A 13,099-nucleotide genomic window follows, 5' to 3' on the forward strand; every position below is an offset into this window, starting at 1 on the left:
CTCCTTGTGTGCTTGTGCATACTCAAATGTACCCTACGACATCCCATTTGCACGACCATATTATCTATAAAGTTGCATGATGATAAAACACTCAATAATATATGACATCCTGCCAATCGAATATCTTGACATAAACATGTAAGAGATCTCCCTCCAATCATCTGCCCACTTCTAACAACCTACATATAGTTGCCAAACAATTATTGTTAGATTATCTAACACCCTCCTCCAGTACTCTATCTTGCCTAGTCGACGTTGGAAAACTACTCCGGCATACGCATATACATGCGTCCTGCCTAGAAACAGTATCCTATCCACAAGAGGTCGTTCTTTTGGGATGTGCTCCTAGGCCCAAATCTGAAGAAAAATGACCCATGATGATAATGAATCCACCTCATCATAGATGACCTGATGAAAATCATGATATAAGTATGCTAATATACATGCACCCCAAGAATACCTTGTCTACTCCTCAAACATCTATAAAAAAACTTGTCCCCATCCAACTAAGAAACCATGGCCTCACCTGTCTGGGTATAAGAATCCCCCAATCAATCTAGCCAACACTGAAGGAAGTGGCTCGTACTCATCAACCATGTCCTTTCATGGAATAGGATAACCAACAATCTTTGGGTCGCCAAAAATTTGTCTTAGGGCCTATGTCCCACCCTACTCCTCAACATCATATACAACTAACTCACCCATCATCATAATGTGAAGGATACAATAGACATCCTCTGGGGTGACCGTCGTCTCTTCGGTCAGCAAATGAAATGTGTTGTGGTCACTATGCCATCACTTTGCTAATGCTGTCAATAGACCACAGTTCACCCAATACTGTGGCATATCTAGTAGAAACCCCAACCTGCATGCATCAATAACTGATCTATCCTCCTCAGTCAACTAAGGAATCATGGAAAATGTATCAGGGTACTACCCCTGCATCTAAAGAACTCATAAATTAGCCTACAAAGCCATAAAAAAACATGACATCAATAGCTACTCTATACCTAATCAGTCAATCAACAATCAACACACATCACACATCAATCCCATATCAATCACCAATCAGCCAATCATCCTACATCAATTGTCCTTTTGGATGCATCAATTATCCTTTTGGATGCATCAACTGTCCTTTTGGATGCATCATTGCTCTTCATGACCACATCAACTATCCTCTTGGATGCATAAAATGGCTCATTACAAGCGCATCAATTGTCTTCTTGGACACATCAAATGGCTCTTTATGAGTGGATCATTTTGCTCTTCATGAGCACATCCTCATTTCTTTTTACAAGTGCATCATTTCTCATTATGAGCACATCAAAATAGCTAAATTTCTCTTCAGAGCACATCAAACTGCTCTTTCGAGCACATCTATTATCTTAATTCATCAATTGTCCATCCTATCTAGAAGATTGATTATTGAAAATGCTGACTATATCAAATCAGGCTTACAAAAAATCAAAAAAATCCAAAGTTTTGGATTAAATGTGCTATTTCAACTATCAAAAGTGTTACAACACATATATGCACAAAAACAAGTCAGAAATGCATAATATTGTGCATTGAATGCGCCAAATCAATTATATATGCTGAAACTTTTGTTGAATGCGCAAAATCAAAGTGCATATGCACAGATTAAATAATATGCACTAGAGCACATATTGAATATACAATTTCAATTGAATGTGCAACTCTACAATTTGAATGTGCTAAAAAACTAAAATTATGCCCTAAAATGCCCTAGCTATATGCACTAATTAGTGCATCGTATGTGCTAAAACATGATTCCAAAAATTAAAAATTCCTAAAAAATTCAAAAAATGCATAACAAACTCAAAATCGCAAATCATAAGGGAGAATTTTGACTACTCACGGGTGGTCCATAGGCGGTTGGATGATCGTGGTGGCATACCCTCTCGAATTAGTGCAAATGGTATAGAATCGACATCTTAGTAGCTAACTAGGCACTCCAACTCAGCACAAGCACTTAGCCCTTTTTTGACCTTATATGCCTTTTTCAAAAGGGCATTTTGGTGGGGTTTATTTAATTTATTCACTTAGCCCCCATTTCTTAAATACAAAACCATTCTAACATCAAACTAAGCACATTTTCACATATTGGGAGCTAAATCAATAAAATTTTCTCATTTTTCACAAAATCTTACTGAAAATTTTATCGTTGTGAAAACTATCATATCACTCAAAATTTTACATTTTTTCTTAATTTACCTCCCGAGGGGGAATACATCACCAATAATCATTTGGGGCATAAAAAATCATCAAATTTTCTAAATATCTAGGGCATCACATCAGTCACACATTGTCTGTCGAATATCAAAAATAAAATTGAACCAACGTGTTGCAAACACATTGATTCAAAGAAGGACAAAATGTATACACATAAATTTGGCCCAATTAATTAATTATATAATTCATTTTTTCCTAAATTCTTCTAAAATCACAAATATTCCACCCCACTTGCATTCTCCTACAAATCCACATCCTCACTCCTCTTTCCACCTCATCAAAATACATCAGCATGTTGCAAGTAAATAACTATTTTACAAAATAAAAATTTCAAATATCCTGACATCATAAAAATTTCAAAGATCTTTTGATGGATTCGATAAGCAGTGTTGGTGCGGCTTCTAAAAGGTTTTTAGGATGTTGATGATTATCGTGTTCATGTTCTATTTGATTGGTGGTATTTCATTTGGCTTATGGTGACCTATTTTAGGTCCGGTCTTATGCTGCTAGGTTATGGACCAGTTTATGTAACGTATTGGTGGATGCTCCTGATGCATTATCGGTTAAATTTATTGTTTGGCTAATGTTGTTTCGGTCTCATGCCTACTTGTATTATCACTAGTTTGCGGGTTTATGTAATGGATTTATTGTATTATCTTTTAGGTGGCCGACCTAATTGTTTAGGTCCCAAGTTGGTATAAATATGATGTAAGATCTCTTTGTAGATCATGGTCTAGGATTATGGTTATGGGATTATATATGTGTGAGTAAAGTTGTAATCATATGCAGAAGGTTTGGTTGATCATAGGTAATCTAATTGGGTTTGTGTAAGAGGTTTAAGACCTCTGGCATTGAGCTTAACCAGAACTATACTCAGGCATAGGAGATGTTATTCTTGTAGTTCATTCTTATTTTCAGATTGTAGTCTGGATTTCTTTTGTAGTCAATGAGGCTCCTTTTGTGATGAGCACTGCACTCTAGAATTTTGGCCTTCCTGCATGTGTAAGCTCCTTATTGTAATCACATACTTACTACACAAGTATCATCTAATTGTGGGTAGGCTTCCCACCATGATTTTTCCCTTTACCAGGTTTTCCACGAACAAATCTTGGTGTTATATGTTGTGGATGCATGGTAATTGGTTTATGATTTATGTTTGTACTTAATTGATATATCTTTTATTCTGGTATTTGGTTTCTACATTCCGGTAAAAGGTTTTGTGTGCTTAAAGTTTCATAATATGTTAACAACTAATTCACCCTCCCTCTTAGTTGTTCACCAGTTATCCTAACAATTGGTATCAGAGCTTGTTCCTCTTTGCAGAAGCTTAACCGCTTGAGGAAGATCCTATGGCAACTAATCATTCAAATTAAATTGCTTACCGAAAGGATAGCCCTAGGCTTGAAGGAACAAATTATAGAGTATGGAAGCTTCGAATGGAGACTCATCTAAGATGTCTTAGCAAGGATATTTGGGAGATCACTGAGAAGGGGTATATTCCTTATGATCTGGCATCTAGTGACCCTCCTTTGACAAACTTGTACAAGAACATTGAAAATGACTATAGAGCTAGAGAATCTCTTTTGAGCACCCTTTCAATTTAGCAGGTAATGGGATTAATGGAAAAATCATCTGTAAAAGCTATATGTGATAAGTTGGAGACTATGAATAAAGGTGACCCTACTATTAAAATTGCTAAACTTGATAGTTATCAGGTAAGGTATGAAAACCTAAGAATGGAGGAAGATGAAGGAATTACTGCTTTTATAGAAAGAGTCAATGAAATTGTTTTGGGAATTCAATGTTATGGTGGATCTCTGAGAAAAGATGAGATTGTTTCTAAAGTATTGAGAGCTTTACCATATGCTTACAAGATGAAGGATACTACAATTAATGAGCTGAGAACATTGTCTAACACTTTTGTTAATAGGGATACTTTGGTTGGAAAGCTATCTTCTTTTGAGCTTGAAGAATTTGGTCCTCAAGGAGCTGCAAAGATAGATTCTGCATTTAAGGCATCTACATCATCAACCAGAAAGAGTGATTGGAAAGAATTATATGTGAAGGAACTAGAGGATATGAGGAAACAAGATGAAGAGCTTGAAGAAATGGAAGCCCTATTTCCTAAAAGAGTACCTAAAGGTTCAACAGGAAGTAAGTATGAAGAAAAATCACCTTTCAAATGTTTTGCATGTAATAAGATAGGTAATTTTGCATCTAGATGTCTTGAGAGGAAATCAAGATTTGAGGAGAAATATAGAAGATATTTTAAGCCTAACCATGAATATCATAACAAACATAAGTACAAGAGGAACAAAGACAAATCATGCTACTATATTGATGAGGAAGGTGTAACTGATGATTCTGATGATGAACTGGCAAAAGATTCAGCTAGTGGATCTAGCAATGGAAAGGAATGGGTATTCTTAGGTATCAAGGAAGATACTCTAGAACCTACCATTCATAATGAAGAGAAGGCCCCTGTTGCTAAAGTTGAAGACAAAGATGAATGGGTAATGGATAGTGGATTTTCATATCATATGATGAGATAAAAAGATGTTTTATCTTTGCAAGAATTGATGGTATTGTAGACACCTAAAAATGGTCAACGCTTGCGAAGTCATACTTTAACATTTGCGCATTGCCTCATTTTAGGTTTTTGCGTCGCATTAACATTTCTCCTATGTCACGCACTTGATCTTTATCATTTGTGAGCATCGAGTCATTCTTCTGTATTCTTCATTTGTCTCGCTTTTGAATTAGGTCTTGTCGATAACAATCTTTAATCATGATTTTGGTCGATCTTTGTCCTTTTGTCAATCTTGTCATATTGTGATCGATTCGTCATCGATCCTTGTCCTTTTCAATCATGTCAATTTGGTCAATTTGTCATTGATTTTTGTCAACCAATCTCAATCAAATCATTTATCAATCAAATCATTTATCAATTCAAAATCATGATCGAATCGATATCAACTATCCTTTGTCAAGACCTAATTGTCATCCTTGCATTTCTAATTCATCTTCCAAGGTTTTATGATTTATTCATTTAATCTTGTTTGGCATTTTCTTCCTCTAGGTTAAATAATTTATTTATTTATCCTAAAGTCTTCTCATTACAATTAAATATTCATTTAGTTGGCTAATTATTCCTCTTTTTGTGAATTAATTAATAAATGACAAATTATTAATTAATTTACCTAATTTTCTAATTTCCATTATTTCTAATTTCCTATTTTCATTATTTCTAATTCTTAAATTCCACCTATTTTCTAATTTCCTAATTGCAATTTCCACCTAATTATCTTGTCTCTAGTTCTCCCTATTTGTGTGCTTCATGCGTCATACTCTTGACATAGCAATTTGTCATAGAGTTTTGTCTTGACATAGCAATTTGTCATAGAATTTGTCTTGACATAGCAATTTGTCATAAAATATGTCATAAAATTGTCATAAGCCCCTTTGCATAGCAACATGTCATAATTTTGCTATTATTGATTTGAATTTCTATTCGAATCTCTTTCATGCTAATTTGCTCATTTATCCAATTCTTCTATAAATTGGATGAATTTCTTCAATCAAATCCCTTGATCCTTCGAAACCCCCTGGAATCTGCATGAATCTCGAATTTTTACCGAATCTTCGTTTCTAGTACTCTTGAGCCTTTTTGCTTTCAAATTGTGTGAGCACTTGTAGGTGAGATCCACAAAACTATTGAAGAGGAAAGAACAACAATGGAGCCGCATGGAAGAAGCATATGGTTTGCATAATTTTACTTTTGAATGCTTTGTTTCCATACCTCTATTGAATGTGCTTTGGAATTAGGTTCATTTGCATTGAGTATTCTTATGATTATGTTATCATGTTTTGTGTTTTTGATCTACTTATCTTTTGATGATTCCTAATTTCTACGCCACATTAATTGGTGAACCCGACATAAACATGCTTGGATCTAATATCTTTTTGAATGTTTTGTGAAGTTGCAGATTTTTTTGTGGAGAAATTGCAGATTTTTCTTCGAAGAAAAAAACAGTCATAATCAATTGAAAACGTAAAAAAATGCATGCAGAATTAAAATAAACGATTTCTGGGTTTATTAGATCACGTTGTTATCTTTCCAGATCATTTTACGGTTTGTAATTTGGATAAATATTGAGAAAGTTATGATGTTTTTAATTATGCTGCTGTAAATGGTCAAAATTTTGAAAAAAAACAAAATCATGCAACCTTCATCTAGATTAATTTAGCTTGGCAAATTAATCATGCATTCATGCAAATAATTTTTGGTGTTTTTGCTTTCTGTTTTCTATGCTTTGGATTTTGGTACTAATTATTTGTGCAGGATCTTGGCATACGCATGACAAAGACTACAAATCAAACTACTAATATGTGTTATGCAGATTCGATGGTCAAAGACAACAAATCAAACTTCTGACATGTGTTTTGCAGGTTGCCTTGGAGAAACAACCAAATTGTGTGTTTGAGATTTTTAATTAGGCACTTAGTGATTTATAAATAGGTGGAAATGAACCTTTGTTTTCTTTGTTTGTTAAGTATGACATTGGAGTAGGAGAGTATGCTCTCATCCTTCATAGGGTGATCAGAAATCCAGATCTTCGATACCATGCTTGTGTTGTTGATTGTTTGTCTCCATTAGAGGGCCTGCCTTCCCGACCACTTTGCTTTAGCAAGCGAGTGATAATCGTGAGAAGGGAACGACCCAAAGTGAGTACAGCTAGAATTCCTTGGCATTCTAACTCACTATAAAAAAATACCTGATGAGCGAAAGCTTTGAAGGAAGTGTTACGTGGGAATTGCAGTTACTTGGGAAGTGATGCCCCTTGAAACTCTTTCTCATATCAACATCTAAGTAGGGCCTCTTGGTCTAAATCGTGCTTGCGCGACTACATTTGTTTGGTATCTTGATGGGCTTAATGTCTCAATCATGCTTGCATGACATCAAGGAGTAATGCTTAACAGAAATCCTTACTAAACACCTTGTTTTTAGAGGCCAAAAACCCTTCTAGTTGCTTGAGAAGGACAAATTCGGATACTTGGAAGAGATACTAAGTTCGCCATGGGGAGATTCCATGGGGACTGATGCTTGGCTGCCCTGAGAAGTGAGTGCCGTGGAGGGGAGCCCGTGGGGTCAAGCATCTATGTATTCTCCTTGAATCCCATAATGAGTCTACCTCTCAAGTACCTATTGTCTTTGCCTACCATAAGAAATGTGGAAATGAGCATGATTGTCTTGAGTCTAAGTTGCAATATCTTGTATTCTTTGCTTGTCAAAAGTTGAATTGCATCCCATTTCAAAAAGAAAAACACATTGATCAAACATAAGATTAAACACAAGAGACATTCATCCAACAAAAAATTCAACAAGATTCAAAGATCCTACTTCAAGCATGGTTATCCAATGTTGTTCAAAAACTTGTCTCAACTCTTATGTCACTTACATTTAGGTTCATCCTAGGTTGCATTTTTCAAAAGTCATTATCAAATATCAAAGTTAGGATTCACCTAAGTCATACTTCTTTTGCATACCAATTAAGAGTCATCCATTTGCATATGTCCTCTTGCATAAGAGTAATATCATTTCATAATTAAACCTTAGGTTTCATCTTAGGTTGACATTGTCATACATTTGCATTTGCATAGCCCAAGTCTCTTCATTAAACCTAAGTCATTATCATATCATATTAAAGATCATATGCATATTAATTATCCTTTCGCATATAGTCTCAAAACCTAGGTCTTGTCATACTTAAGCAATCCAAATCTTTGATAAACCCTAAGTCATTGTTGGGAAGTCTAGACATTATCAAACCTTTTGTCCTTTTATCATCAATGTCATGTCGTCAAACCTAGCTTAGTGTCCAAGCATATAGGGGAGACATTGTCATCTTGTCCTTTGTCAATTAAGTCCTTTTGTCCTTTGAGGTCTAGACATCATTTCAATTTCCTAAGGGTCTCTTTTAGATTTGCATTCATAGAGTTTGTCAAAATCTTCAAAAACAACCAAAAACATAGATTTGCATTTTCATCTATTTAGTTTGCATTTAGTTGCATATCATACATTATACTTGAAAAATTCCAAAAATATTGCATTTGCATAGTGACATGTCTATTGAAACAAGGTTCCAAGCACCAATGATGCAACAAAGTTTGACATATCAACCGACAATGCAATCACAATTCTATTCAACCCAACAACAAAGCAACATTGGTCAAACTTATCATGATGATTTAAATGTCCAAATACAAAAACTAGAGGAGAAACTAGCTCAAGAAAAGGAGATATTGGAGCAAAAAGTGATAAACAGTGAGAAGATAAGATCTCAAATGTCCAAAATGTTTCGAAAATTTCCAAATCCAAATTTTGAGCCAATTAATGTAAGATCTCTTCTTGAACGATCAGACATACCAGCTCTCCTCTCCCAAATAGAGATGATGAAACAATTACAAGAAAGGAGACAACATCAATTTCAACATTATGTGCCTCCACAACAAGAACAAGGTGTTTACTATCAATCAGATTTTCAACCATCACAACCAAGGGTCCAACATATGCAACCAACACAACCAATGGTCCAATTTCAACAATATGTCCAACCAACTATACAATGTCAACAAATGGTTCAACCAATGGTGGAATATCAATGTCAACAACCACAATCACCAATTCAAAAACAAAACTTGCAACATGCACCAAGCCGAATTTTGAACATGTCAAACCAAAATGATCAACATCTAGTTCAATATCAGAAAATGACATCAAATCAAAAACAAGTTCAAGTTCAATCAACATATCAATGTCAACAACTGCCACCAGACATTCAAAAACAAAGGTCGCAACACACACCAAGCCAAGTTTCAAACATGTCAGAACAATTAAACCAAGTCCAAAATCAAAACATGACATCAAATCAAAAACAAGTTCAAATTCCAAGTCCAACTATGTCAAAACCTAAAAAGAAAGGTGGCCTTATTGCAATGCTCTTAAGGAAAAAACTAAGTGAGTCTTTTGAGGAAGATAAAGATAATACACTTATGTCTAGCAATGCCTCATCCCCCCGCAAGAAAATTGACTCTCCAGTGGCATCTATCCCTACACCTTTAAAAGTTTCACAAGAACCTTCCATATTGTCCTCATTAAACAATACACCCAAGGCTGCAATTACCCAAGGGCTATCCATAATTGATTGCCAAGAGAATCCAATTCATGATGCACATCCTTGTCATGTTTCAGAGATACAAGACCCAATGCCACCATACACTTTATTGTCATTACCTGTTTTAGAGGACCCCATTCAAAGTCCCTCTTCCTCATGTTCAAGCATTGATTCCTTGCCAAAATCCATCACAAATGTTCAAAGTGCATCTCCTTCATGCCAAAACATTGATTTCTTGTCAGAATCCCCTAGGCATATCCAAAGTCCAACCCCATGTCAACAGGATAATTTAGAGCACGAAGAAATGAGTCCTAAAGCAAATCAAGATCAAGATCCTGAAACCTTATCATCCCATCCAATTGTTGACCAGGACCCCATCTTCCCAGACATTCATGATGATTCCCCTATTCTTGTCCATCCTCTCCAAAGTCCTATTGACACTCCATTCCCCGCGCAAGATCAAGATATCCCAGTCCATCCAATCCCAAACAATCCCCTTCCATTCCAAGAACACAATGTCCTTTCAAATCCCATTGACATTCCAGATATCCCTTCTATCCTTTCTGATGATCCCATTGAAAGTCAAGAGCAAAGCAATTTTAAAGAGGAATCCAATGATCTTCCTCCTTGTCAAGATCAAAGTATCCTTCCAAGTTCATTTCCAACACAAGACCCTATCATTCCTTTAGATCCTCCACAAGATCCACTTGTTCCTCCATCTCCACGTCCTAATCCAGCATATCCACTCCAAGAGTGCATTTCTTTTGGTGATCCCATTATTTCTCCCATTCCATCTCTTGAAGAGCCTGTCATTGAGCCATGTCCACTACAAAATCCTAGTCCCTCTCATGATCCTGATCCCCCTCATGATTCTAACGTGTCAGTGCAAGATGTTCATGAACCCCCTACATGCATAATGGGTTCTTCCACTTTGGTGCAATCCGATCCACTTCAAGATCTCATTATTTCTCTCATATCATATCCACCTCATAATGGACTTGCGTCTTCTTCCCAAAGAAAAGAGTATCCTACAAGTCAAGATATTCATAAAGGCAAAGGAGTAGACCTTCATGAGCAAGAACTCCTCAATATGAAAGAAAATGTTAATGGTCATGGCTACACAACTCACACTCAAGGCGTTGGTATCCCTTCAAAGTCAAAATCCAAATGTCCACTTTCCCCATCATCACTTCCATCCATTCTAGGTCCCTATATCCCTCCATCAAAATCAAAACATACACCTTCCCCATCATACTTTCCATCCATCTTAGGTCCTTATATTCCTTCGTCCTCTATGCAAGGTCAGCAAAGGCACACATCCTTGAGTAAATTTCATCCATCCAAAAGAAATCCATATCATTCATATCCATCCATACATTCCTTTTCCCCTCCAAGCAATTTGGATGCCAAGTATAAAAGTCATAAGTCTAGAAATCCACATGTATTCAAGGATCAACATGTCCAATCTAATCGACATGTCAAAACAAAGAGCAATATGATCTATAAAGAAAAGGAAATATCCAAAAGGCCACAAAGGCCCACTGAGAAAAATAAAGCAAAGTCAAAATCTATATGGGTTCCTAAATCCCTTGTGCAAGCAATGCACTCCAAGGAACCACAAAAGCATGAAAAGTCAAAAACCATGTGGATCCCCAAGAAGCTCCTGGAAGTACAGAGAGAAACATCAAACTTGGCATCCAAAATTGCTATTTCTCCATCCAAACCTTCCAAGTCTATTCCTTCATCACCTTCTTCATCCATTTTGGGCCCTTATGTCCCAAAATCCCAAGCTATTCCTCCATCCAAATCTCAATATCCAAAATACATTTGTCCTCCATCAGTCCATCACCCCTCAAGGTGTGTGCCAATGTCGATCTTGCCTTCATTTCCATCCACTAAAGCCCAATTCTTCCAACACCCTATCCATTATCCAATACATATTTTCCATCCTTCCATCCCTCTCGTCCAATCCTTTGCATAAATCATTGCCTTAGTTTCATCTCATTGTCCATGTCCTTATCCTACCAACGTCTTTGAGCATACTTTTAAAGGTCATGGTCTATTTTTTTTTCAAGGCTACTCTCCAAACAAAAAGACGCTTGAGTCCTTCTTCCATCCCCTATCATGTGTCCATCTTCTATTGAAAAAGTAAAAAAGAGAAAAAAAAAAGGTGAAAAAAGAAAAAGAAAAAAGAAAAAAGTAAAGAAAAATAATTCGTCCACTGGTGAAAACCTAGCAAACAGGCGCCTTGGGCAAGTACCATGATGAAAACCTGGCAAACAGGCGTCATGCGTAATTTATGAACTTCTTGCACACCACACTTGGGGGCAGATCTCTTCCTTCATATCCTATTGCCCTTCATTATCCTATCATACCATGTCATTACCCTTCATATCCTATTGTCCCTCATGTCCAGTTTCCCTTTCCATCCTTTGATCTTGACAAGGCTGACGATCGTCATGAGCATCATGTATCTTGTTTGCAGCTTTTAGTCCATCATAGCTTTTGGTCATTTATCCATTTGCTTATTACAACCTTTCGTCCATATTCCCTGTCTTATTGCAACTTTCTACCACTATCACGTATACTATCCCGACCTTCAGTCCATGTCCCTTATCCATTCTTGGTCTTGCTTATCCTATCCATATCTTATCACTATCCATACACTCTTCTTCATTCCTTGATCTAGATCTAACATAAGGACGTGAAATGCAAAATTTAAACATGGTTTCAATAACCTCTTGACATGTCCCTCATGCCATGTCGTTGCTATACATTGTCATATCCAGTCTCTTGTCCCATCACGCAATAGCTCTTGGAAATTGCATCTGCGTTGTCTCCATAATAAAAGGCCTTTGTCTTCCCTCTATCCACCATCATTTCAGCAAGCCTATTTATTCACCTGTCATATTCCTTGCCTTGCTAGACACTGGGGACAAAATTTGAAATAAATCCATACAAAATCCAAAAATGTCCTGAAATAAATTCATAAAACATTTAAAAACGTCCTGAAATAATTCAAAAAAAAAAAATATTGAAAAAAGTCCTGAAGAAAGTCTTAAAAATTGAAAAATGTCATGAAAAAATCTCACAAAAAAATGGCAAAATGTCCTAAAATAATCCAAAAAAATCGAATAATGTCCTGAAAAAAATCCATAAAAAATCAAATAAAGTCCTGAAATGAAAACAAAAAAAAAATTATAAAATTCACAAAACATACATTTTGCAATAAAGTATTCCCTTTATGCATCGACAGCTCACTGAGCATTCATCCAACGACACTTGCCATCCAACATCATGCTTTAATGAAATCACGCATTAACAGATGAACCTTTTCAATCAACTCAGCCATTCAAACTGATCCAAATTGTCATATCAATCGCATATCCGCATCAAAACAATCATTTGTCCTTGTCACATTATCATGGGTCTTATACAGGGTGTGGTATACTCGAAACCAGACTGTGTCTTGTCTTAGACGGGGTACCGCATTTCCTGAAACCAGACAGCATGATCATCCTATCAACACTTTCAACTTTTGACAATGAAGATCAAGATGTTTGTTTGATTTGTTTGAATTTGTGCATCTTATCTTTTTATTGATTTATCTTCGATCATGTTCCTATGTTGCTCGATGATGTCACTGAGTGATTTAGGGTAACCGGGAT

This window comes from Cryptomeria japonica, chromosome 1 (genome assembly GCF_030272615.1).
Source record: "Cryptomeria japonica chromosome 1, Sugi_1.0, whole genome shotgun sequence".
Taxonomy (NCBI): Eukaryota; Viridiplantae; Streptophyta; class Pinopsida; order Cupressales; family Cupressaceae; genus Cryptomeria; species Cryptomeria japonica.